Source organism: Podarcis melisellensis (genome assembly GCF_964234715.1).
Source record: "Podarcis melisellensis genome assembly, chromosome: 3".
Classification (NCBI taxonomy): domain Eukaryota; kingdom Metazoa; phylum Chordata; class Lepidosauria; order Squamata; family Lacertidae; genus Podarcis; species Podarcis melisellensis.
In genome coordinates, this window is record NC_138530.1 from 10,699,862 (window position 1) to 10,727,484 (window position 27,623).

A 27,623-nucleotide genomic window follows, 5' to 3' on the forward strand; every position below is an offset into this window, starting at 1 on the left:
CCCCCAAGTAGGAAATACTTCCTAATAATAGAAAGCTCCGTCAAGGTCACTGTGTCTTTTGTACCTTATCTTCTTCTGCCTCTTATTTTATACATCCTGCAACTAGATTTAAGTGCTGAACCTCTTCACACTAGGAGCTGTATGTAGGACAAGAAAATTGACATAAGAAAATGTAGGTTTTAGAGCAGGAGATTATGAGGGCAATCTGAAATCTATACAGGGAAGGGGGGTAAATGTATCGGCAAACGATGTCACTTTGCTTAGCGTGGTCAATAAAAGGACTTCATAGTTATACTTTGTGGTCAGCTTGTATTACTGCAAACGGGTTTCACAAAGCTTATGTTTCAAGCATGCAATTGAAGCCACAGTCGGGGCCATATTTCCCAAAGCGCCCAAAAGTAGTTTCCAAATTTCTCGCAAGTGGAAGTTGCTAAACACATTTTCAAAACCTTGCTCCTTAAAGGTCCACCTTGCATTGCACAATTTGCACCCGGAAGCTGCTTCTGGGTCAAAACAGAACACAAAATATTGTGAACATCAAGGCACATTTGTATGCGTGGGGTTTTTGTTGCGCATGCATCTAGGTGGAAGGCAGGCCTTGGCCCTCCAGAGGTTGCTGAGCCACAACTCCCATAATCTGTGGCCACTGGCCATGCTTGCTAGAGCCAGTGGAAGTGGTTGTTTATCCGCACCCGGGGAGCCAAAGGTTCTCCACATCCAGAGCCGGAGGCCCCCTTGTTCGCTTTGCAGCCTATAGAATAGCACAACATTCTTCTTCTTCTTCTTCTTCTTCTTCTTCTTCTTCTTCTTCTTCTTCTTCTTCTTCTTCTTCTTCTTCTTCTTCTTCTTCTTATCACTCGTAGCTGAGTAAGATTGTCTTCCATAAACACTGATTTAACAATGGGTCCGTAAGTGACTGTAGAGGCCAATTCTGGATCCACACATCCTTCTACAGTGGGGACATTGGTTTCTGTGTGGGAGTCGATAATGGTGAGGGTTTGCCAAACATGACCTTGCTCTTAGCACATTTCTCCTTTTCGTCCTGAGTTTGAGCATCTTCAAAGTCCATGACACCTTTGGTAACTGTGATGTACTAAGCTTGGATCCTAGAACAATAGGCAAGTAGGATCCTAGAATGCAAGAACTGATTGGCTTGCAGCAAAAGACCAATCAGGCTCCAGGAGGAAGTTAATCAGCCTATTAGGCTGGTAGGATCGTAGAATGCAACAACTGATTGGCCTGCAGGAAAAGACCAATCAGGCTCCAGGAGGGATGTAGAATCAGCCAATCAGAAGGACTCATTGTGTAAACAATGTCTATAAAAGCCTAAGGTTTGGGGGGCAATTCAATCACTGTTTCACAAGCTGCAATAAAGAATATGAAATCACTACAGGACTTCAAGTATATTTCAGTAAGGCTGTTCTCCTGTTGCTTGCAGGCCAGTGTTTCCCAATTGTCAGTATTTATACTACATTTTAAAAAAGATTTGCCTTGAGAAAGTCTTTAAACCTCTTTTGTTGGCCACCAGCATTACGTTTTCCATTTTTAAGTTCAGAATAGAGTAGTTGCTTTGGGAGACAACAATCAGGCATCCGCACAACATGACCAGTCCAACGAAGTTGATGTTGAAGAATCATTGCTTCAACACTGGTGATCTTTGCTTCTTCCAGTACACTGGTATTAGTTCGCCTGTCTTCCCAAGTGATGTGTAATTTTTTTAAGCACAACATACAGCCAGACACATACAGAGCGAATCTGGTTACATTTTGGGTGGGAGGATATATTATTTGTTCCTTATTTTAAAAATACATTGCTGCTTACATACCGCGTTGGCCTGAATATAAGCCTCACCTTTTTTTTCCAAATTCTGTCTGTGAAAGTGCGGCTTAAATTCGCAACCTTACAAAATTTGGCTTTTACGATATCTCTCCTGAAACAGACATACGGTAAAACGGAGCAGGTGTGAGTGCCTGCGGAATTTTAAGGGAGCGGCTTATTTTCGGGTATTGTCTTTTTCTCTCCCCCTGCCTTGAATTTTAAAGGTGCGGCTTATATTTGGGTGTGGCTTATATTCGGGCCAATACGGTAGAAACAGAACTCTAAATGTGTTACAACATAGAATGTTTCAGGGAGGGCACATCGCTTAGTCTCCTACCTAAAGAAGTTTATTTTAGTTGTCCTTGATTGTATGATTGTATATCACCTTGAAATGTCTATGAAAGGCAATTCTTGTTGTTGTTGTTATTCCAGATTCAATTAAGCAGTTGTGCTACCTGTAGCTAGACCTCTTTCACCCATGCGCCCATTGAAATCACCTTGGGGGGCTGAGAGAACCCTCAAAAATGCTTTTGTTGAGGGAACTATCATAACAGTGCAATGCTGAATTCCTCCCTATTTTATTTTATTCCAGTTAGCTCCTTTGAAAGAAATGCTTTGAACTATTTCAGCCCATGACAAACCTAGCAGCAATGACAAACCTAGCAATGACAAACCTAGACAGCATCTTAAAAAGCAGAGACATCACCTTGCCAACAAAGGTCCCCATAGTTAAAGCTATGGTTTTCCCGGTAGTGATGTATGGAAGTGAGAGCTAGACCATAAAGAAGGCTGATCACCGAAGAATTGATGCTTTTGAATTATGGTGCTGGAGGAGACTCTTGAGAGTCCCATGGTCTGCAAGAAGATCAAACCTCTCCATTCTGAAGGAAATCAGCCCTGAGTGCTCACTGGAAGGACAGATCCTGAAGCTGAGACTCCGATACTTTGGCCACCTCATGAGAAGAGAAGACTCCCTGGAAAAGACCCGGATGTTGGGAAAGATGGAGGGCACAAGGAGAAGGGGACGGCAGAGGACGAGATGGTTGGACAGTGTTCTCGAAGCTACCAGCATGAGTTTGACCAAACTGCGGGAGGCAGTGGAAGACAGGAGTGCCTGGCGTGCTCTGGTCCATGGGGTCACAAAGAGTCGGTAATTCTTCTTTTTTTTCCAAATCCTATTACTTTATCTTGGTTGAATATTTGTGCAATTTGGTGATATTGTAACCATGTGGTACAGTATTGGGTCACCTCATCGTATGATCATAGTTTTAATTGGCCCTGTTCTTCCTTTAGGAGCTGCTGGTAAGTTGCCATTCTTCCTATAGTATTTTTCTTTTTAACCGATATTACTTCTAGCGGTGAATCAAAATTACAAAAAGCATTATTACAAAACTCAAAAAAATATATATCCAAAATGCATAATTTATTACTAGATTGGGAATTAAAGGATGAAGAAGTAAAAGAAGTTATGATTAAATGGGCATGTGATATAGGATATGTAATTCAGCTGGACCAATGGGAGAAATTATGGAAATATGACATTAAATTCACAGCATGTTATACAATAAGAGAAAATTTTATGAAAATGGTGTACCAATGGTACTTAACTCCGGTAAAATTGGCTAAAATTTACAAATTAAAATCAAATACCTGTTGGAGATGTAAAAAAGAAATAGGAACAATGTTTCACATGTGGTGGGAATGCCGACCTATTAAACAATTCTGGAATGAAATCTATGAAGAACTTAAAAAGATGTTTAAAATATCTTTTAGTAAAAAACCGGAGGCATTCCTTTTAGGTTTAATTACAAATGATATCCCTGAAAATCAAAGGAAAGTATTCCTTTATGCAACAACAGCTGCCAGGATGCTTATAGCTAAAAACTGGAAAGGCAGAAAAATTCCATCAGTGAAAGATTGGCAAATTAAATTTTGTGAATACATAAATCTGGCAAGACTCACAGCTTACATAAGGGGACAATCGGACCAGAAATTATTAAAAGAATGGGGTTGTGCGAAAGAGTATATGAAAAAACATTGTTCTGGAGTTAGTATATTGGTATGTAATGAATGATGCTTTACAGGGTTAAAGAATAAGAAAAATGGTGTAAAAAAGCACAAAGATGGAAGTAATCTAATTAGACACAACAATACAGTAAGAGTAATTTTTTGAGGTCTTAGAACAAAGGAAGGAAGTTAATTTGTGTTTATGTACGTAATGATATGGTTTTGTTCTGTAGATGTGTTTTTTTTGGTTTTTTTTAGTTTAGTTTTGTTTCCTTTGTTTGTTTTTTCCTTTTCCTTTTCTGTTTTTTTTCTATACGTTCCCGGGATTTTTGTCTGTATAGTAATATTCTGGATTCAATGTTTGTAATTTTTGTTATGATTCCGCATTGAAAATTCAAAAAAAAATAAAAATAAAAAATATATATATATAAAAATACGGTAATTATCTGGCTTCAATGTGGCTGATTCTGCTACAACCTAAAACTCTTTTTCCCCCTGTATAGGAATAAGTGCTCAGATGATTTAATCGTTCTCATCTGAGGCAAATCTCATGATTTGTCTGGAGAGGTGAAAACCACAAGCTTGGGTATGGAGAGCAGAGCAGCATAGCTGAACGATGAGGGGAGAATCAAAGCAGTTCCACCATTGGGAAAACACACACTTAGAATCATAGAATAGAATCATAGAGTTGGAAGAGACCACAAGGGCCATCGAGTCCAACCCCCTGCCAAGCAGGAAACACCATCAGAGCACTCCTGGCATATGGTTGTCAAGCCTCTGCTTAAAGACCTCCAAAGAAGGAGACTCCACCACACTCTTTGGCAGCAAATTCCACTGTAGAACAGCTCTTACTGTCAGGAAGTTCTTCCTAATGTTTAGGTGGAATCTTCTTTCTTGTAGTTTGGAACCATTGCTCCGTGTCCGCTTCTCTGGAGCAGCAGAAAACAACCTTTCTCCCTCCTCTATGTGATACCCTTTTATATATTTGAACATGGCTATCATATCACCCCTTAACCTCCTCTTCTCCAGGCTAAACATGCCCAGCTCCCTTAGCCGTTCCTCATAAGGCATTGTTTCCAGGCCTTTGACCATTTTGGTTGCCCTCCTCTGGACACGTTCCAGTTTGTCAGTGTCCTTCTTGAACTGTGGTGCCCAGAACTGGACACAGTACTCCAGGTGAGGTCTTGCTTGTTCATGCTAAGCCATGGTTTGTCTTAGTGCTATGCATGTGCCAGGAGATTATGACCCTTCAATTCCAGGTTGAAAATGTTCAAGAGACCTAGTAGGACCTACTCCGTGGCCACATCCAAACTAGGCTACTCCTGGAGATACCTTCTTGGGCCCCTCTTGGCCTGTCTTCTGCCACCCATTTAAGGTCTTTTTTAGATATAAATTTCAGTTTTCCTGATTAGTGTTTTAAATGGCTGGTTCCAATGTTTCCTGAAATATACTCGGAGTCGAGAGTGGATTTCATGCTCTTTATTCAGCTCATCGTGGTGAGGAAGAATGGAAGTTCCCCCAGAATGTCTGCTTTATATACATTATTTACACAATGGGCCCCACGTGATTGGCTAATTCTGGGATTCACCTGTAGGCCAATTAGGTTGCGGAGTGTTCTCCCAACACTGTCACCTGAATCAGAGCCTATCTGCAACCTTACAAGTTGTGACGATTTGCTACGCGGCAGGCGAAACCCAAATGGCAACAGCCAGTCAGCCAAGTGGGGGAAATTCCTGTTGTGCCCCTGTCCCAATGACAGACAACACACAATGGCATAGCAAGGTCAAGCGCAAAGCCCTAAAAGTAGGGAGCGGTGGGCGGTTGTTCAGAATGCATGCGCCGAAAGAGGAAGCTCTGGGTCACGTGCATGGGCATAACTAGGTCCCTCAAACTGTTTGGACTGCATCCCATTGGCCAGATTGCACCCAGCTTCGAGGGACCTACCAATTGGGTGTTGTGGCTGACCAATCGTATCTACCCACAACACAGTGTGCCAGTTTTCCAGGTTTCACCGCAATATGTGCCCTCTTTAAGGGAGGACCCGATTTACCAGAGCATAGACAGCAGTAGTTAGGCTATCCCTGTCCACATAGGGGCGTAGCTAGGCCACCAGTCGAAGCTGATGGAAGGCACTCCAGGCCAGGAGTGGGATAGGAATTTAATAAATATATAAGAAAAAATGGCTTCAAATGGTCAGTGGTCAAAGCTTTGAAGATTTATAGTTGTGTAGCATCTTATATCAGACTTTGGAACCTTTTTCTCCAATATGTTTTCACTTAACTTCAGACAATGTGTCTTAAGCTCTAGCAAATAAAGGAAGTGGGTGGCAATTAAGCATATTCACATGTTGAAAACTTGTTGTTTTTTAATGGATGCCCTCCAGAATCCACACAGGAAGATTTTCAATACAAATCTGCAAATAATATTTTCTGAAAGGGTGCATCCACTCACCGTGGCCGGACAATCCCACATATTAAAAATGGAAACATATTTAAGTGAATAGCAATTCACATAGCTGTGGCTATTTAATTGTCTAAATATTTTTTTTTTAAAAAAATGATATTAGATGCCACCCAGGAGGCACATACTAATAATTAAATGCAACTCTAAAGAATGAAGTGTGAAGAAGAGAATAAGGTAAGTATAAGAAAAGCAAACAGACTCTCGGCAATACCAGGAAATGAATGGAAACAGATTTGAGATTTTAAAATGAAGAGTTTATAAAAGGCCCAGACAATAAATGGGGTGAGAAAAAGATGCGAAAATAGGTACCCAGCAGGATTGTCTTGGAAGAGCGTTCCACAGCCAAGGTGCCACCACCAAAAAAGTCTTTTCTACACCTCACTTTGTGAAAGTAAGTGCCTCTGAGGATAATAATAATAATAATAATAATAATAATAATAATAATAATACTCCGCCTATCTGGCCAGGAGGAGGAGATGAGCTTCCAAGTAACCTGATCAAAAGCAGTTTAAGAACTTATAGATCAAACCCATCACTTTTAATCCATTGAACAGCTTCATTTTTGTCCCTGTGGTTGCAAAGATGTAGTTTATTGACCGCCTGGCAATCAAATAGCGCGAAGCTTATTTTCCTGTGAAAATGTTGAGGTGGGTCTCTCTAAGAATCTGAACATTGCGAAGGAGAGAATGGAGAGCGTTGGACTTGGACTGAGATGTTCTGGTCTGAGTTCCCTGCTTGACCCTGAAGCTCTCTGGGCAGCCTTGGACCAGTCCTTTTCTCTCACTCCTTCACAAGGGGCAAAAAGCAGTGGCTGGACTTTTGGTGCAGACAGGTTCCTGCCAGCGCTTTACTCTGGAGCTTCAAAGCTTGAATCGGCTGCTCATCTGCTACCAGGCCAGGCTCACGGTTTTACATTCATTTGCAAGGCCCTTAACAGCTTGGGTCCAGGATACCTAGAGGACTGTTTTATGCCTGTCTGAAGTCTTGCTGGAGGGAAGTCACTGTTAGTGGATCAGAGGCATGCTCACATCTACCAGGAGCCATGAATTTTGTATAATAATAATAATAATAATAATAATAATAATAATAATAATAATACAATCATACCTCAGGTTGAAGTTGCTTCAGGTTGAGCACTTTCGGGTTTCGCCACTCATGCATGAGCAGACAGTCAAAATGAAGTCACGCGCATGCGCGGAAGCAGCAAATCACGACCAGTGCACGTGCAGACATGGGTTGCGTTCGCTTCTGGATGCGAATGGGGCTCTGGAATGGATCCCATTCATATCCAGAGGTACCACTGTAATAATAATAATATTTTTTATTATTTATACCCCACCCATCTGGCTGGGTTTCCCCAGCCACTCTGGGCGGCTTCCAACAAAATATTGGTTCTGTTCTGTAGAACTCCTTTCTAGTTGAAATCAGACAGGCTGAACTTGTTAAATACATTTTAAAAAATAAATAAAAATGAGCAGGCATTTCAAGCAAACTTTTCTGGTTTTCTGGTTACTTTTAACAGATTTTTTAATCTTTCGTCTCTCTTTCATCACATTATTGTGCACTGCGTAGAAACGGCAGTGTTAAGCAATATGCAAACTGTTGAAATAAAATAATTAAATAAGGTTGTACAGAAACAGCAGGCACATCTGTAAGGATATTTTGCCTCAGGGGAAAAAAAGATGTGTGCTTGCTTTTGATTGCACCAAATGCTCTAACTTCGGACTGACCTGGTAGTAGTAAATATGTGTAAAAAAGCTCTGAATGCCCTCTATCTTATCCTATAGTCTTGTTCAGTATCGACTTGGACCCCCAAACATTGATCTAGCAAGTCACATACTTAAAAAAAATAAAGTTGTGCTATTATCTGCCTACCTGGAGACCCAAGCTATAGATATTCAACCAGGGCTCTGTCGGAGGATGAGATTAGCCTGGCTAAGACCAATTGTCACTGGGAATCACTATCCCAGAATTTCCTAGTTCAGTTAACCATCCCATGTAGTGATTTTTACTTACTTACTTATCAAACCTTTATTAGGCATTATGCGAATAAAACCATAAAAGAGAAAATAACATATAAAGGCCTTGAAATATATATAAAAGGGCAGCAGTTGGCTACATACATATATATATATATACATATAGAGTCAATGGTTTTCTTTGTTAACCTGCTCCTTGGAGGACTGCTACCAAAAACTCGGCTACCCCCGCCGTTACCCTTTGGTCAACGTCGGATAGATAGAGTCCCACACATTCACCTTGCTGGGGTTCCAGACCACCCGAGAGGGGGGACAGCACGCGTTGACGGAGCATACTGTACAATGGGCAATGAAAGAGAATATGCTCTACAGTGTCCGGGACATTCATAGAACATCTGCAGAATCTCTTGTTTCTAGGAATATTTTGATATCTTCCCCTGACAAATGCTGAGGGAAAAACATTCAAACGGGCCAGCATAAAAGCCCTACGTTGGGCTGGGATTATTAATTTAGTGACGTAATTGGCTCTGCTATCTAAGATATTTAAATCATAGAATATGGGGGAGCAAATTTTGTTTACAGCTGCCATAATATTTTGTCTCTCGACATCCTTTAGTCTAGTTAGGATATTATGGAAAATGTATTGCTCGTTAGAATTGTACAAGGGCTCCAGTTCTATGCCTAAAGATTCAATCTTTTTTTCGAGGTGCTGATACCATCTTGATTTATAGGAGTCATTGAGCAAATCAGCGAGCAGACTTGATGGAGGGCAGCGAAAATGGCAGCGTAACCAGTACTTTATTGAGGTGGACCATGCCCAATATTCCATTGTGTGTATGCCTATTTCTGCACACATTGTTTCATATTTGATCATAGCTGGGAGTCCAAGAATACGTCTCAGAAAGCTGGAGTGAATCTTTTTTAAATCACTGTTATATGCTTGGACCCATAGCGGGATTCCATAGAATATCTGGGATTGCACTTTTGTTTGAAATATCTGATTTTTAAAGCACCCAATCTCTGAACTTACTTAATTTTCTTTTCCTACCACCACCCCTTTCTTGGGCATCATGTCTTCTAGATTCTGTGCCATGCTGTCTATATGATTATTTATACTGTGATTAATAGAATCTAAGCATGAGAATAATGGATGGCGTGGCTGCAGATTAAGGAAGAATGCACAACCAAATGATACCGTGACCAGTGCTTAAATTTCATCTTGCTTTGTAATGAAGTCAAGGAGCTACTCCTGAAATGGAGAAACTCTACTTTTGAGTGCAGTGTGCATATCTATATATTTAACACAGTACGTAAAACATAGCTAGGCACCTCTTGTGTGTTTGTAAGTGAGAGGTGGTCAGATAGTGGTTGCAATATGATTTTTCGCTCAGCTAAATGGTCTCTGGTAGATCTAACGTATTATCTGTGCTTTTTTCTGGGAGCACTCAAGGTTTCACAGTACTGGCACCTTTCTTCCAAAAAGTTAAAAGTGTGGCACACCTTTTTTCCTTAAAAAAGCGCTGCATATTATTATTATTATTATTATTATTATTATTATTATTATTATTATTATTATTATTTGTTAGCTGCTCTATCTTGCTCAGGGCCTCACAAAGCGACTTACAACCAGCCAACAAACAGACAATAAACCCCACATAGATGTATTGAAACCAAGAGGAAATAAAAAGGTAAAGGTACCCCTGACCGTTAGGTCCAATCGTGGATGGCTCTGGGGTTGTGCTCATCTCACTCTATAGGCTGAGGGAGCTGGCGTTTGTCCACAGACAGCTTTCCGGGTCATGTGGCCAGCATGACTAAGCTGCTTCTGGCGAACCAGAGCAACACATGGAAACGCTGTTTACCTTCCCGCCAGAATGGTACCTATTTATCTACTTTCACTTTGACATGCTAGGTTGGCAGGAGCAGGGACTGAGCAACGGGAGCTCACCCCGTCGCAGGGATAAGGCCAAAGGCCTAGTTATAGAGAAAGGTTTTTGCTTGGCATCCAAATATATGTCATGAAGGCACCCTGGGGAGAGCCTTCCACAAAAATATGTGGTGCCAAAATCTTGGGTAGCAAATCTTTGATGTCAAATACCCCTTGTATTGCAATTTAAAGTTCTCTTGTTTTGCAGTGTGGGGAAAGGGTACCTAACAGTTCATTTCACCCAACAGGGAGGGCTTCCTGCAGATGCCACCTCATCAGTAAGTCCATTCCCTACAATATAGGGAATTAGCATGGCGGTGCCAATCTCTTGGAACTCCCTCAGACAGTCTCCACCTCTGTTGTCATCTCTTTTGTGTTTTTGCCACCTACTGAAGACTGTCCTTTTTCAATGAGCCTTTTAAGTTGTGGTCTTTTTTATATATATGCAATTTATTAATTTTATAATAACAAAGAAAGAAAAGCATAAACGAATTTTCAAACCATATTTTTTGGGTCGACTCCCCCTCCCCCTCTTGGTTCCATTATGTCAGTGGCGTCCAAACTTTTTCCAAAGAGGGCCAGATTTGATGAAGTGAAGGGCCGTGAGGGCCGACCAAAGTTGTTGACCTTTTTTATGATTTTACCTCAAAGTTGTTGAGCTTTATTGAAGTTTTACCCCAGGAAATAAACTGCCACAGGGTCCAGATTAAACCAACCAGCGGTCCGAATTAAGCCTCCGAAGTGGACTTTGGATATGCCTGCGTGATTATGTTGAGCTTGTTCAGGCACATCCATAAAACCTTATATTCTTAACAGCCCAATTTTACAACCTTCTTCATCTTATTACGAGTGACTTTTAAAAGTTACACTAATGTAGAAATTTACACAAAGCTTAAGAGATATGCACTGAACATTTGCCCCTTCTTTTTTAAACTCAAAGTCCTCTTTCTTCTTTGGGTTTCAGATTAACTAATTTGTCCTGCATAGTTTGATAATTTATTTTGCCAATCTTGCTTATATTCTTTGGCAGAGGCTTCTTCCTTCTGTAGGGGCTAGCTAGCTTTGGCCTGGTGTCCCCTCTCAAGTACAGGGACAAAGTCTTTCGCTCAATAAGTCAATCAAGTCCTGCACATCTCAATATCATAAACTGCAATGTACTGCAACTGAAATTGTTTTTTACCTGCTCAATTCTTTCTAACCGTCTTTCCCTACAGAAGGGTTTTAAATTTTTTTTTAAAAAAAGTTTATTACATTTTCTTTTATAACAACCAAATGAAATTTCTTCAACACGTATGTCTTTGCTCAAATTGAGCTTTGACTTCCTCCCTTCCCCTCCCTGACTTCCATATGTAATAACTTTTATCCTCGCATTTCTAAATCACCCTATTTACCTTATCTCCATACTTAAAAGACTTCTAATATTTACAAACAGGTATCAAATCATAACCTAACAAAATATCTTAAATCAATCCTGCAGATGTTTTCAATGTTCCTTCATATATTGTACAAATTTACTCCAGTCCTTTTCAAACGTTCATCTGCCATTTTTCCAATGCTGGAAGTTCCTGTTGCTTCCATTTCTGGGCTAAAAGTATCCTTGCTGCCGTGGTAGCATACATAAATATATTTATGCCTTAAAAAAAATTCTTATTGCCTTTTCAATTCAGACATTTTTTTAAAAAAGTACATTTTTGTGCATGAAATTGTGCGGTGGTTCTTATCACAGGTTTTAAAAATTATTATTGTAAAATCACTTGGAGATATTTTATGGGGAGGGATTCGTAAATGAAATTAATTTAGTTGTTCAGTACTCGTGCAGTTGCTGTTCGCGACATGTTGCAGCAAGGATAAGCCCACAGGAAAAATGGGGCTCCCGCCACACAATTCAGGGTTTACATTTAAAGAGCACTGGATGTAACGTAAATTCTGTTGCTGTGAACATGAATGCATTCTCAACTCATGTTAATAGTTATGCAAGCCCGTCGGAACTCATAGAGCAAGATGTTTAGCAGATGTTTAGCTGGGTTTGTGGGACTATCACCCAATCCTATCCGTTACTTGAAATCCCTTTTGGAAGCAAGACATAAATGGAATAATAATAATAATAATAATAATAATAATAATAATAATAATAATAAATAATATTTATTGCGGTCCAAAACCCATCAAACAATTTCAGAACAAAATACAAGTAAGACAGCCAACCACAAAAGAGAGAGGAACGGAGGCGGACATTTTGTTTTGTCTCAAGCATGATGATCCTTGTTTCTTTTAACTTCTGAGAGAAACTTTGCCACGGCCCGTGAAATATCATTAGACTTGTCATCCAAAAGATATTTAATATGGGAAGCTTCAGATTTTCCAGGCAGATCTTCTGGTAGGGGTTTGATCATTTGGTCCCTTGCTTGCTCATTCTGCCCACAATGCAATAAAATATGCTTCATGCAATCGACGTCCTGAGAACATAAACAGAGCTTCTTCTGATAAGGGATGCTTCTCAGTCTACCATTTAGCACTTCCGATGGAAATACATTTAGTCTGGCTTTGGTAAATAAACGCTGATATCACTGAAGCATTTTGAGGTGTGTCCGAACCTTCTGCTTCTCTGTTGAATACGTGTGAGAAATGAAGGGAACAAAAATCTACTTGCGGGGTGTGTTTGTGAGGAGGGGAAGACAGAATACAACATAACTGGTGCATGGGAAGACATTTAAAAAAATCAGGTCTACAGGAATGTTTTAATATTATCGATTGCAGGAAGTCATCCCATCACCCTAAAGCCATGTCCACAGTGATGGGAGTTGCTCTTTTCAGGCTGCCTACAAGATAGTCGCTGTGTGCTCCGCCATGTTCATTTCCAGATAAACGTGACCTCTCCAACACTGTGCACTGCTTCCAGGCCTCATCTGTCTCGCAAAGCACAAATGAATTAAAATATTTAGAATCTACCAACGCACACCTCTTGAAATCAAAACACCGGTCTGACAATTGCCCACTTACTCTTTGTTTCCTTTTCTTGAGTGGGCTTTCTGTTCTATATCTCCGCAGGAATTCTGGATTTTGTTTACCTTGTGTTTATCTGGGGGGAAAGGCCATTTAACATCTGACAGCTTCAATTTCATTGTCGATCTTCGAATATCAATCATAGCACAGTATATTTTTTTTGTTAAAAAAAAGCCACTGCGTGAAATATAGGCCATGGCGAGACACAATAGCGAGTCTGGGCAAGCTATAAAAAGAGCTCTACTATAGACGTCTTAGCAGGACCACGTGGTTCCACAGCATTGCCATGACAATTCCAATTATTACACCCTCATTCTTGTTATAGTCTTACAACGGATTTTACATGTTGCGACATCAGATGCAAATAATCATTATAAGAACCGGGGCCGTGCTATACAGAATATGCAACCGAATCTTCTCCTTCTGGTTGAAGTTACAAAGTACGTGGTCAATTGGGGCCTAATTTGAATGAAGTTTCGTTGGCACTCAGAGGTTGGTACAAGGAAGGAATTGTCAACGTTGACCTCTGGTAGCCTCTCTATAGAGATCTTAATAGAAATACGTTTTAAATTACAGTATGTTCCAATTACTGTACATTTGTGGGACGGTGTGAGCTCCCTCTATGGGCTAATTTAACGTCGACAAATTCCAATAATTCTTTTCTTGTAACAAAGACTCTGTGTAGCCTAGTGGATGAGGTGCCTGCCTAAGGTGTCTAAGGTTGTGCTCTTTTGAGCGCGAGCAAAATGGCTGCCGTAAGGATGTTTGAAGCTTCCGCATTTGAAGCCGGCGCGGGTGTTTGAAGCTCCCGGGTTTGAAGCCGGCACGTTTGAAGCCGGCGCGTGTGTTTGAAGCCACCGCGTTTGATGTGGCTGAGTACGTTTGTAAATTTGAGGCAGACTTTAATATTGTTAGACGGTAGGGGAGTCCTTTCAACCTTTTCCCCATTTCTCACTTGAACTTTTTGAAAAGTTTCATTTCAACTTTTTTTTTCACTGGAAAAAAAAAGAGAGAAAAAATTCCACCCTATTTTAACTACTTATGTCTGGCGAGGAATGCTGTGATTCACAGCCATTATTGTAAGGAAGCTGTTATGTATTTTTAGTGCTGCTGGGAGCCTAAGATTTTTTCCAGCGACTTTGACTGCAGACAACAATGTGGAGAATAATTCTGACTGTGAAAAGTGCTGTTGGGGCTGCAGGAAAAAAAAATAATACAGAACAATTCTGACCAGGGGCAATCGTGGCAGCTTTATAGAAGGAGGGGGAAAAAACACATGCATGAACATGCCACCCCACACCTGAGTTGCGCCTGGGTGTCAAATCTGTGACTTGCTGGGACCTGAAGGAACCAATTGCTGGCACGAGAAGGTGGAAGATCATAAGAAGTTTGACACAATGTGACTTAGCCAGGAACCTGAGTTTTAGTCTTTCCTTCTTAAAAATATATATATAAATCTGATGGAACTACCATGAAGACACTTCAGTAATGATGGGAGTGGAGAACATTAACTCTTTGGACTGTAGAGAGAAAGTGTGAGTTGATGGTGTCTGCTGAAAAACTATTGAAATACTGGAAATCCCCAAAGGCGGCGACAGCTAACTCTAGAAGTGGGTTAGACAGATAATGACCTTCTTTCTAGAGGAGAAGTCAGCCATCACACTCTGTCTTTGAGATCTTCTGGAGCGCGCAAAGTGAAAGATGACACGAGATGGCTGGACGTTGGCTAAACTTTAGCCTCTGTGGGAAATACACTGGGGGAAGAAGGTTCCAAAATATGGATATGCCATAAGAAGGAAAGATAAGCAATGTTGCCTGCCACACGTGTGGTTGGAGCACTTGGTTGGAATATAATGTGCTTGGAGTTATGAATGCGATTGAATGGAATAGAATGGAGATGACCAATACTAATTGTGTACTATTTCAAATGGTTCTGCTATTGTTCCTTCCTGCCTTTAGTTAGACATGAATCTTGGTTCTCTGAGCTGAGACAGAACAAGAATTGTGTTCTTGAAGAGTTGCCGTTAGAATTCCCATATAGAATTAGAATTCTTTAAGCCTGGTTCTTGTCCCCTTTCTCACTGGAAACCTTTAAAATAACCATTAACCAAATTCCAGTTCCAGCATCCTTAAACTAGATTAAACTAGATCTTTAGACCAGAGGCTCCCTTATTTACCCTGATTATTTCTTATCCTTCCCCTAGCATAAAGCCAGGGCAATTGTCTTAAGGTATCACTCTGTTCCCCCAGCAAGTACTTAGAAGTTCACAACTTGGTTTGCATGCGCTCATCGAATCTTTCCTCTCGTCCGATTCTTATATTGTCTTTCAATATATTTTTTTTGCCAGATCACACGAACCATGCTTCTGTAGTCTGGCGATTCTCAGATCAAATGTTCATTATTTTCACAGCGGTTGTATTATATGATGTGATGGTTGAAAATGCCTCCTTGTATTTTACATTACAAAGAACGGATGAACAATGCTGTATTGTGTCGACGGTGGACTGTTCCTACTTCGTATAACAGCGAAGTGTTTGCTGTCGGTAGTTGGCTTAGCTCATTATAATTTAACATCCTCAGAACTTTCTTCACCTCTGTGCTCCTGCTTCCGATATCGCATTCTTATTTATTACTGCATTATACCTTGTTCTGTTTTGCTCAACTCTCAGTTCCTTTTTTGCCCACCAACAAAAATAACACTGGCGAGCTGCAGGCTTCATTTGTTTGTTTTCTTTTTTAAATAATAATAAAAAAACTAGACAGCCCCTTTTATTGAGATCCTTTAAAAGTGAAGCACCTCCAGTTTCGACTGTGGCATCCCTTCAAAATAGAGCACAGACTCTCTGGGTTTATTTTACTTCTCTATCAGCTTGATATCCAAAGCAGGAGGAGACTGAAACCTCGACGCAGCTTGTCCCTTCGCTTATTCAGAACATTTATTTGCCCTCTGTTGGGTTGCTAAATCCGCAGTAACTTCAACGGTCACTCAAACGGCAAACTGTCTTTTAAATAAAAATAATAGAAAATAAAAATAAAATCACATATAATTTCACCTTTCCCATGCCCCTTAGAGCTGATTTTTAAAATTATTTTACTAGTAGTATTTTAATTACTTTACAATTATTTCTAAGAGCTGGCTTGTGTCCGTTAATCTCGAGACATTTCTTGGTGCTTGTTGAGAACGTCACACTCCTTGAATAAAAAAACAGACATTCTCTCTCTCTTTCTTGTTTCACTAACATTTGTGATACTTTTTGAGGCAAAGAAAGAAAGAAGCAACAGTTGAGAAAGCAACAGCAGCGGTCTGCCTGTTTTACCAGAGCCACCTAACCTTAAATCTATACCCAATTCATCAGTGTGCAATTGACTGGCGAAAAGCAGGATAGTCAGGAATGTAACATGAATCCCTGCAGAGGAAAGAATTATTATTATTATTATTATTATTATTATTATTATTATTATTATTATTATTATTTCAAAGTGGAGGTAGAGAGAGCAAGGGGGAGGGGAAAAGAGAGAGGAAGTGAAGATGATACAGCTAACAAATAATAAGAATTACTAGTAGCTAAAATAAAATAAAATAAAAAGGGGGCTAAAATAGGTGCTAAAGGGAAAGGGAAAATCAGTAGGAAAAGTCTGGTAACAAGGGCTTACAGCCACTAGTCCCCAAAATGAATTAAAACAGTCTTATCCTTGTTCGATTGATATTTTAAAGCTTCACTTTCTTCCATTAGATTATCATACCTTTCCTCGTTTTGCTAAACCTTGCTTAATTTTGCTGCTTGAATCATAATAAAAAACAGCTTTGCTGGAAACGCGTTTTTATTATTATTTAATACCATTAACGTTCTAGTGTACAGATCAGTGGCCCACCAATGTTTTTAGTGTGTGCATAAACAAATGGTTATGTTATGTATCTTAAAAGAAGCTTCCAAGAACAAACTATTCCACTCCCCACAAAAAATAAATAAATTGCATTGCATTTTGCCACAGCCAAATGATATTTGCCCATTTGTGTCCTGAAAGGCAACGCAATGTCAGAGATTCCGCGTCCGTTCGAAAGCCTTGCCTCAATTTACCTTCACCATTTTCAAATCTTAGATCACCTTCTTCTCTGTATTTCTACATCCGATTTCCACAAGTTTTAGGGGCTTATGAAAGGGTTTAGTTTCAGTCACCAAAGCTTGAAAAACACATTTATTATGCAGGATTAATTTTTTTAAGAAACAGGTTAAAATAAGAAATATGGTGTGAATGTCCAATTTGATTTATATCTTTCTTTTCCGGCTACTCAGGTCGGCTCACAATAACCATTTTCTCCTGCACCAGTTTCTGCATTTCTATCATCCTATCTTTAGATTTTTTATCACCAGGTTTGTCTGCCACCTAAGGAAATGACAGTAGAAACAATATACAAATTATTATTATTATCATTATCATTATTTGTATTCATCCGAAGATCTCAGGGCTGTTCATAGCATAAAAGTACAAAATAAAAAATACGTAATGAAAGCAAGAAGAAACCAAACCAATAAACTCTCCTCCCACAGACACTTTTAAAGCAGAAAAATATAAATGTTTTGACACACAGTTTTTTATTATTTGACATAAAATATTTAGGTTGAACACTAAGTCACACAAACATGCTCCCGGCTCCAGAATGAGGGGCAGTAGAATGGCTTCTCATCCTTTTCTTTAAAATAAAATTTGATCCCCTTTCTCTTTCTCCCATTTCTACCTCAGTACTGAACCTGTGTTACATTTATTTTTTATTACAATTATTACCATTATTCTCAAATTTAATCTGTTCCGGAAGTCCGTTCCAAAACCAAAGCGTTCCAAAACCAAGGCGCGCTTTCTCATAGAAAGTAATGCAAAACGGGTTAATCCGTTCCAGACTTTTAAAAGCAACCCCTAAAACAGCAATTTAACATGAGTTTTACTGTCTAACAAGACCATTGATCTATAAAATGAAAGCAATAATCAATGTACTGTACTATAAAATAAATAAGACTGTATTGCAGATGATAAAAATTTATTTATTTATTTCTTCTTACCTGCACTAGTCATTGTTTGGATGGGGGGCTTTTATCCATTTCCGCAGTCACACAATCAATCAATCAATCAGTAGCTGAAATGGTCTCCACACAGTCACAAAAACCAATGAAAAATCCTCAAAAACAAAAACGCAAAATAAAGAGCAAAAACAAAAGCTCCAAACTTAATCCATTCCAGAAGTCCATTTGACTTCTAAAATATTTGAAAGCCAAGGCGCAGCTTCTGATTGGTGCAGGTATCCCGGAAACAATAGCCGACAGCCGCATTGGATGTTCGGCTTCCGAAAAACATTCAAAAAATGGAACACTTACTTCCGGGTTTTTGGCGTTTGTGTACCAAGGCGTTTGAGAACCAAGGTACTACTCTTTTTATTTTTATTAAAATAAAAATAACACCCCAGAGGACAGGATCACACTTCAAAACGACCTTGACAGATTAGAGAACTGGGCCAAAACAAACAAGATGAATTTTAACAGGGAGAAATGTAAAGTATTGCAGTTGGGCAAAAAAAAATGAGAGGCACAAATACAAGATGGGTGACACCTGGCGTGAGAGCAGTACATGTGAAAAGGATCTAGGAGTCTTGGTTGACCACAAACTTGACATGAGCCAACAGTGTGACGCGGCAGCTAAAAAAGCCAATGCAATTCTGGGCTGCATCGATAGGAGTATAGCATCTAGATCAAGGGAAGTAATAGTGCCACTGTATTCTGCTCTGGTCAGACCTCACCTGGAGTACTGTGTCCAGTTCTGGGCACCACAGTTCAAGAAGGACACTGACAAACTGGAACGTGTCCAGAGGAGGGCAACCAAAATGGTCAAAGGCCTGGAAATGATGCCTTATGTGGAATGGCTAAGGGAGCTGGGCATGTTTAGCCTGGAGAAGAGGAGGTTAAGGGGTGATATGATAGCCATGTTCAAATATATAAAAGGATGTCACATAGAGGAGGGAGAAAGGTTGTTTTCTGCTGCTCCAGTGAAGCGGACACGGAGCAATGGATCCAAACTACAAGAAAGAAGATTCCACCTAAACATTAGGAAGAACGTCCTGACAGTAAGAGCTGTTTGACAGTGGAATTTGCTGCCAAGGAGTGTGGTGGAGTCTCCTCCTTTGGAGGTCTTTAACCAGAGGCTTGACAACCATATGTCAGGAGTGCTCTGATGGTGTTTGCTGCTTGGCAGGGGGTTGGACTCAATGGCCCTTGTGGTCTCTTCCAACTCTATGATTTTTATTATTATTATTATTATTATTATTATTATTATTATTATTATTATTATTTCTTCAATTTATATACCGCCCTTTATCCAAAGATCCCGGGGAAGTGCACAACATTAAAAACAGAATTTACATAGCATAATAATAATTAAAAAATAAAACAATCGCAGAAAATAAATAATAATAATAATACAGTGGTACCTCAGGTTAAGTACTTAATTTGTTCCGGAGGTCCGTACTTAACCTGAAACTGTTCTTAACCTGAAGCACCACTTTAGCTAATGGGCCCTCCTGCTGCCGCTGCACTGCCGGAGCCCAATTTCTGTTCTCATCCAGATGCAAAGTTCTTAACCTGAAGCACTATTTCCGGGATAGCGGAGTCTTTAACCTGAAGCGTATGTAACCTGAAGCGAATGTAACCTGAGGTACCACTGTAATAATAATTATTATTATTCATGAAATATATATACTGTCCAAAGATCACCCAAAGATCACAGGACAGTTTACAGCATAAGAATTCAAAATGGAAAACACAAAATAAGTCGCTATCGCCACCACCACTAACTAACCCCCACTCTCTGGAACAAAAACCAAGAGCCCCCTTGCGGATGGTAGTTGGAATTATAAGGGTAAATAAACCGAGACCCAGTCCAGGCAAAATAAAGGCACTTGGATAGATCACTGGATGTGTTCAACCTTTTTCTGGGAAGGGTTTGGCGTGCTTACCCAGTTCTCTCTCTGGTCCTCCGTGAGCGGCCACAGCCTTCACTGCCCCTGCTCTAAGGAAACCCCAGGTGATGTCTTGCCAAATGCAAGACGGTTCTTTTAAAATTAGATTCAAATACAAATGCACGTGGGTGAGAAGATGACAGTTTTATTCCAAACAGTGAGCAAAATATACATTACCAAAGCAGGGCTTCAATCTGCCACTAAGAAGCCCTGAATAAGGGTGGCAGGGGCCCCCAGGTAGCCTTCGATGCACAACAGCCTGTGCGCAAACCTCTGACTGGCATGCTCAAAAACTAGATATTTTATAAGTGCTATGCCCTGTTATGGCCAGTACAGACTCAGCTACGAGCCAGTCTAACATCAAAGGCAAAAAGCCAGGCCGTACATCAAAGGTTTTTTACTGACCAGTGCCATTTGCCAACAGACCACACATCAAAGACTTTTTTATAGAGAAAGTAATAAAACACAGATAACCAGAACCCAAAACGAAGATCATGGCCACTGGGCCCATCACCTCCTGGCAAATAGAAGGGGAAGAAATGGAGGCAGTGAGAGATTTTACGTTCTTGGGCTCCATGATCACTGCAGATGGTGACAGCAGCCACGAAATTAAAAGACGCCTGCTCCTTGGGAGAAAAGCTATGACAAACCTAGACAGCATCTTAAAAAGCAGAGACATCACCTTGCCAACAAAGGTCTGTATAGTTAAAGCCATGGTTTTCCCAGTAGTGATGTATGGAAGTGAGAGCTGGACCATACAGAAGGCTGATCGCCGAAGAATTAATGCTTTTGAATTATGGTACTGGAGGAGACTCTTGAGAGTTCCATGGACTGCAAGAAGATCAAACCTATCCATTCTGAAGGAAATCAGCCCTGAGTGCTCATTGGAAGGGCAGATCGTGAAGCTGAGGCTCCAATACTTTGGCCACCTCATGAGAAGAGAAGACTGCCTGGAAAAGACCCTGATTTTGGGAAAGATGGAGGGCACAAGGAGAAGGGGACGACAGAGGACGAGATGGTTGGATAGTGTTCTCAAAGCTACCAACATGAGTTTGCCCAAACTGTGGGAGGCAGTGGAAGACAGGAGTGCCTTGCGTGCTCTGGTCCATGGGGTCACGAAGAGTCAGACACAACCAAACGACTAAACAACAACAACCCGAACCAGGAAGAGATATGTGGATAACCAGAGACAGGAAGAGTTGACCATGTCAGATCACTAATCTCCTCGAAATCACAATAATCTTCCAGAATAAGTTTCCCATACAAGTGCTTTTGCCTGGCTGGAACATGTCCCTGAACCACAACAATACCTGCTGCTTGCCTGAATGAAGAGATGAGCACCTTTGTGCAAACCTCTGGTTTTTGTGCAGCTAGAATGTAGCCTGTTGCTTAAAACCCTACTAATGCATTAACCTGTGTACAACGCTTCTGTGTATATGCAATATACACCTTCCATTCTTCCTTAACTTTGATGTAGTCTCTTTCTCTTAGTTTCATGGTCAGTTTTGCCATTTCAGCATGTTCCATTAATTTAATGGATAGGTTTGATCTTCTTGCAGTCCATGGGACTCTCAAGACCCTCCAGCAACTCAGTACATAACAGTAGCCAATTGGTTTTGTTTGGTTTTTGTATTGTTCTTGCTGCTTTTTATTTTTGGAAAATCAACAAAATATTATTTAAAAAGAAGAAGAAAAGAATGTAGCCTGTTGCCTTGTCCACTATTGCCTCTGGCCTCATCAACCACCTCCATGCTGCTTCTCAAAGGTTGCCCATGGGATTTTATGGGCCTGGGGCTGAACCAAAGACTCTCCCACCCCACCCCACCAAGCCCGGCTCTCTAGAGCAAAGGGTCCAGAGGCTCAGGGTTATGGGCTTTGGCTGATACAGGAGGACTGCCTGCTGAGGGCCTGAAGGACCCTGCCCTTGCCTCTTTCCACCTGGCTTGGCTTCACAAGGATTGCAGCTGCATTTAAATGGCTGTTAATTTTTATCTGTGTTGTTTTATATGAGACCATCTTGGCTGTGAGCCCTGGAAGACCTGCACCCTGCTTTGCTGGCCCTTTCCCATCTGGCCTGGGAGAGTGGAGCACGGACTGACTCCAGCTACAAAAGCTGAAGCTGTTGAAAAGATTACTGGACTGGAGCATTGTTTACGGGCCGCCGAGAGAGCTGTTGCTGTTACTGATATTATGTTGCATCTTTAGTTTTAGATCTTACGATTTACGGGGAAATTGTTTCCATTTGGTTGTGTGCTTTTTGATGTGTTTTATTTATTGTTTATGACGTCTGTTATGTTTGTAATTGTAATCGTGGCCCCGATTTGGTGGAACGCTCTGTCACAAGAGACTAGGGCCCTGCGGGACTTGACATCTTTCTGCAGGGATTGCAAGACAGAGCTGTTCCACCAGGCCTTTGGCCAAGGCACCTCCTTCTGTAAACCTCATAAAACTCTAGCCCAATGGTTGCCACTAATTTGATTCTGAATTGATTTTAGAATGAATTGATTTTAGGATGTATTTCAATTATTTGACTATGATTTTATGTAAACGGTGCTATATTTACTGTTGTTAGCCACTCTGAGCCTGGCTTTGGCTGGGGAGGACGGATATAAGTAAAATTTTATGATGATGATGATGATGATGATGATACACAGGCTACAGACCCCCCACAACAGCCCCTGGGCATATCGACTTGTAAACTGCTTTTAGAACCCTAATTTGACACAAAGTGATATATAAATACCAGCAACAACAGCTTGGCCGCAGCGACTTGCCCTCTGGTAACATCCCAAGGCATTGCCTTTTAAAACAGCTTGTTTTTTTTAAAAAAATAATACTTATTAAAGTTTTAAAGGTTACAAAAAGAAAAAGTAAAAACACCATATTAAACAAAAACAAAACAACACATCGCAATAAGGGGGGAAAAAAGAATGAAGAAAAAACAGAAAAATAAAATCCATTAAAAAACACAGCAAATCTTCCCATAACTTATTTTTCATTTGCTTGTTTCCTTGACCTCCTCACACCTCCCTTTTTTGTATTCTAGTTCGGTTAACTATTCCAGCAAATCCTTTCCATCTTTTCCAATTTTTGTCCTGTAATTTATCTTAATATAATGTGACTTTACTTTCCCTCCTTTCACCAATTTACAGTCTGTTTTTTCCTAAACCTTTATACCATTTCTGCTAAAACCACATAACTCCATTCCAACATCCTTCTAACATTCATTAATTTTACAATGTTTCTGTAGATAGTCTTTAAATTTCTTCCAATCTTCCTCCACCGACTCTTCTCCCTGGTCTCGGATTCTGCCAGTCATTTCCGCCAGTTCCATATAGTCCATCACCTTCACCTGCCATTCTTCCCGGGTGGGTAGAATAATTAAAACAGCTTGGAAACATCAGCTGCTTCAGTATACTGTAGGATGAACAACTGGGACTGGGGCATTTTGATCATAAGACACTTCTTCAGCCACACTGGTTCCCAGTTCATCTCTGAGACTGGTTTTATTCTTGACCTTTACAGCGTTTCACATCCTGGGACCAGATTACCTAAAAGAGCACCTTTTCCTGAACGTTCATAGTCTCTTTATGTCGGGTTGCCATATTTCAAAAAGTGAAAATCTAGACACAAAAGTTGTTGAGCTTTCCAGTTGTCGATCCTAGAGCCTTTTTTATGCTCTCTTCTATTGTAGGTTCAACACCTTTCAAACCAGTCATTTCAGGCTTTTCAAATCTATTTTTTATTTTACGTAACAGAATTAATATGCCGCTCAAAACCGTAAAGCAGTTTACATAAAATATGCATTGTACATTAAAACTATGAATGAAATCATACGCCAAAAAAACATGTTAAGGAAGAAGGAAATAAAATATAAACTCAGCAGTATAAAAATATACTTCTAAAATAAAATTATGTCTTAAATACAAGTCGAATTTACATTTCCAGGGAGGGTTGCTGAAACAAAACCAAAAAAAGCATTGAGCAGCTGCTTTTCATAGCAGTTTTTTAAAATCTGAAAATTTATCGCACTGCTTGTATGTTGTGTGATTTCAGTTATTTTGTGCACTTGATCTTTGACCTTTCTACTGGGAATCGTTTTATGCTGCCCCTGTTATTACGGTATTTTTTAACGTTGTGTTTTATCATTTTATCTTTGCGAGACAGACTGAGAACTATGTTCCTAGTTGGCTGGTATAAGTACTGCAAATCAATCAATCAACCAACCAACATAAAATCTTTTGACTTTCAAAGAATTTCAGCAGGCTACAGTAATAGTATAATATAATCTGTCTGTCTCTCTACCTACCTATTACACTTTTAGTTTTCAGAGTGATAGAGAAATAGACAAACTCCATGCAAACCTTTCATGTAGAAATGCACCCGTGTTTTCAGACCCTAAACCTCATTTTATTTCTTCTTCCTGAACACACAGAGCAATTCCCTGTTACATCTTGTGTGTTGCATGACTTGGAAAGCTGGGATCTGCCTGGAATGTGAAAAAGGGAATAATTTATATTTAATTGGTCTAAACTTACCTTTCCTAGGTCAATAAGAAGAAGGAATGCAGCCGCATTAATCAAGATAAAATTATCAGCTGATTAATCAGTGTTCTAATTACTGCATAGTTCTTTCCCTTTTCAGTTTTAATTACCAAACTTCATTGTCTTTTCCATATGGCCATCATGCATTTGCAATACCCTCCCCCCTCTCCTCCTGGTGAGATCATTAATATAAAAAATGTACATTCAAAGGCCTATTGAAAGCATAAGTGATTGCCACGGCCGGCTAATGCATAGGCAAAAAAGTGGCACATAACATAACAGCTAAACGAGATGCTAGCTCAAATCTGTTTGTCCTTTTAAAAAGAAAGAGGCAGAAAAATGGGAGCCTGGGGTTTTTATTGTTGCAGGGCAAGAAAACCTATGGGAGTCATGGGCTACATAATTATTCATTAAACTTATATGTAGCCATTCATCAAGAGATTCCAGGGCAGTTTACAACATAAAAAAATGCATAACGTAATAATAATAATAATAATAATAATAATAATAATAATAATAATAATAATATATTTATACCCCGCCCGTCTGGCTGGGTTTCCCCAGCCACACTTGGCAGCTTCCAAACGAATATTAAAAACAATACAGCACCAGACATTAAAAACGTCCCTAAACAGGGCCGCCTTCAGTTGTTTTTTAAAAGTAAAATAGTTGTTTATTTCCTTGACATCTGCTGGGAGGGCGTTCCACAGGGCAGGTGCCACTACCGAGAAGGCCCTCTGCCTGCTTCCCTGTAACTTGGCCTCTCGCAGTGAGGGAACTGCCAGAAGGCCCTCGGAGCTGGACCTCAGTGTCCGGGCAGAACGATGGGGGAGGAGACGCTCCTTCAGATATACTGGACCGAGGCCATTTAGGGCTTTAAAGGTCAGCACCAACACTTTGAATTGTGCTTGGAAACATACTGGGAGCCAGTGAAGAACTTTCAGTACACACACACACACACACACACACACACCCTAGACACATTTAAAAGGCCGTAGATTGTTTCACAGCTGCAGGTGGGTTGAAGAGGAATGTTTTTGCCTGGCTCCAAAAGATATGTAATGAAGGAGCCAGGCAGGAGTTCCTGGGGACAGCATTTCAAACAGTGAGCCACTGTAGAAAAGACTTGTTCTCATGTTGCCACCCTCTGGACCTCTTGTAGAGGGCCTCAAATGGTGATCACAGGGTCAAGGTTGGTTCATATTTGGAGAGGCATTCCTGGAGGTATTGCGGTCCTGAGCCATTGAAGGTTCTACATTCAAACCATCACTTTGAATTGGACCCAGAAACTAATTTGTATCCAGTGCAGTCAGGCTATGTAATATGCTCAAATTTTGCACCAGCTGAAGTTTCCGAATTGACTTCAGAGGCAGCCCTATACATATCACATTGCAGTAGTCTAACCTAGAGGTTACTAGAGCATAGACAACAAAAGTTAAGCTATCTGTCTCCAGAAAAGGGCGCAGCTGGGCCACCAGCTGAAGCTAATGGAAAATACTCTGTTGTTGTTGTTTAGTCGTTTAGTTGTGTCTGACTCTTCGTGACCCCATGGACCAGAGCACGCCAGGCACTCCTGTCTTCCACTGCCTCCCGCAGTTTGGTCAAACTCATGCTGGTAGCTTCGAGAACACTGTCCAACCATCTCGTCCTCTGCCGTCCCTTCTCCTTGTGCCCTCCATCTTTCCCAACATCAAGGTCTTTTCCAGGGAGTCTTCTCTTCTCATGAAGTGGCCAAAGTATTGGAGCCTCAGCTTCAGGATCAGTCCTTCCAGTGGGCACTCAGGGCTGATTTCCTTATGAATGGATAGGTTTGATCTTCTTGCAGCCCATGGGACTCTCAAGAGTCTCCTCCAGCACCATAATTCAAAAGCATTAGGGTTGCCATATTTCAAAAAGTGAAAATCTGGACACAAAAGTTGTTGAGGTTTCTAAAGTTTTGCCCAAAGTTTTTAAGCTTTTCTTAAAGGAAATTCCCCCAAATCTAAACTTATGATATGAGTTGACATATGTTCAGATTTTCCCAGACACTGAAGCGATTTCTGCCTAGAAAATGTTTCTGACAGCTGGCTGTGTCCAGGAAATTCTGGGTGTATGGCAACCCTACCCTTTGTGACACCTGAGGCTCAAGCAACAGCAGTAGATAAAAACAAACAAAACCAATCTATGTATGTGCTCCTTCAGAGAAAGTGTAACCTCATCAAGAGAGGGCTTCTTTCATCCATCTGGTCTAGGGAACCACCCACTAACAGGGCCTCAGCCTTATCTGGACAAACTGGATTGCCACAGGCAGTAAAACTGCACCTAGCTATGCCCCCTAATTTAAAAAATGAATGATTGAATAGAATATCTCTATCATAACGTCACTTCCAGATGAAAATAATGAATTTTTGGAGGGGGTGGGTAGGATACTCATGAGAAGGCCTGGGTAAATCTGTCAGTTTCAGTTATTCTGAATTCTTCCGGTCGTAAATTCAGTTCACCAGGTTTCCATGTAAAGTTTGCGATATATAATTACGTATATAATGTCATGAAAATTCACAGCCATTTTACTGTGGATTTCTTCAAATAGAGATATTTAGGATGCATTTTCCCATTATAGCACATTTTTGTGTGCTATTTTCACGGGTATGTACACTTTCACCATACTTGGCTGGCGAACCCCACAGCAAAATTCAGAAAAGTCTGAATTTTTAAAGGTGGCCGAATTTCTGCTCATATAATGTTTTGGTGAGCGAAGAATCTGGAGATTTGCTTTTAAGCGACAACTGAATCAGATTTCTCCGTTGTCTCTACTTGAACACTCTCAGATTGATGCTCCATCATGATACAGTATTTTTAAGGAGTCTTCTGGGTAAAAAAAAATGGTGGTTGTCACTAG